Here is a 1,331-nt window from a genome sequence, read left to right as displayed (position 1 = left end):
TAAAAATCTGAAAAACCTGATGGATAACTTTAAAAAATCAGTATTTTTCGAGGAACTGGATGAAACGAATTGGAAGTAATCTTAAGAGGATAAATAATTTTGAGGAATGTTAAAAATACGAGGTGGTTGACAGGTCCAGGAGCCGTTGATTTGCTTGAAGACTTCCTCTTTATGCCACAAGAGACTTTAAAAATGGCGGCGCTGCCACCTCGCGTTTTCAAACATTTCTTAAAATTATTTATCCTCTCCATATCGTCCTCAACTCGTTTCATCTGGTTTCTACCAAAAGAAGAAATTTATTCAAGTCATCTTTCAGATTTTTCGTGGTATAGGTTGTCCCCGCATTTCAGTCGTTTTTTTTTTACTCACGAGGCCTCTGAAGAGGTGACGACACCCGTTCTGTAACATATCGAAATAAAAAGTATCTATATTAGAAAGATATTATCAACTCCCTAGAATGATGGATTCTATTCTCCAAAGAATTCATGTATCATTCGTTCAACAAAATAAGGTATTGAAATAAATTAAGTCAGTTTATAAAACCTAACAGTTACGAAGACAAGGAGAATAGTCAGTTGTTTATATAGACACAACACTGCGCCATGAATTCTCTGCCAAAAGGGTATGGAAAAATTTGAAAGATGACTTGAAAAATTTGCTCTTTTTGTATAAATCAAATGAAACGAGTTGAAGGTGATCTGAAGAGGATAAAGAATTTTGAGAAATGTTCAAAAATACGACGTGGTTAACAACTCTGGACGCCGCCATTCTACTTAAAGACCTCCCTCTGTCACAAGGGATTTAGAAATATCGCCACCCCCCCCCCTCGTATTTTTAAACATTCTTTAAAATTATTTATGTCATGCGTGCGTGTAAAGTGCAGGTTAACAGGGGCGTTTGGAGGTCGGTAAGTCGAATTTTACACGCACCACCAATCGTTCTTCACTTAACAGACGTTCCCAGTTTTACACGCGTCCTATGCTATTTTACTGGTATTTTACACGTTCTCAATAACCCCTAGCGACATCTTGCGGTACAAACATAACCCATTATCCCAACCATACACCGATCAGCTGATCCATTAGACACTATTTAACGAAACAAATCGCAGTGCAAAAAGCTAAAAAATAAACTACATAATAATAAATAATTAACTCAAAAATTGAAATATGAATACACAAGAAGATATGTTTAGTGAACACGATGAAATACTAACAGATAATATACTTCGAAACGCTCAGGAAGCAGAGAAATGCTATCAAGAAAAAGCCAACTTTGAAAGAAAAAAGAAAATGAGTATTTTTTCTAAATATTAGAGAATAATTTTTTTT

General features: G+C 35.2%; 1 long non-coding RNA gene across 1 annotated transcript in view; it reads right to left on the bottom strand.

Annotated features, from left to right (window-relative positions):
• Positions 1–363: 363 nt before the first annotated feature.
• The window catches only part of LOC107037778, a 2,934-nt gene continuing 1,966 nt past the window's right edge, over positions 364–1,331 (bottom strand). The window contains exon 2 of the long non-coding RNA XR_001460866.1: positions 364–399. This is a non-coding gene — a long non-coding RNA (uncharacterized LOC107037778). The remainder of the gene's footprint in view (positions 400–1,331) is intronic.

This window comes from Diachasma alloeum, unplaced genomic scaffold (genome assembly GCF_001412515.2).
Source record: "Diachasma alloeum isolate Michigan unplaced genomic scaffold, Dall2.0 Dall_scaffold_00270, whole genome shotgun sequence".
Taxonomy (NCBI): Eukaryota; Metazoa; Arthropoda; class Insecta; order Hymenoptera; family Braconidae; genus Diachasma; species Diachasma alloeum.
This window is presented reverse-complemented; position numbering and strand designations above follow the sequence as displayed.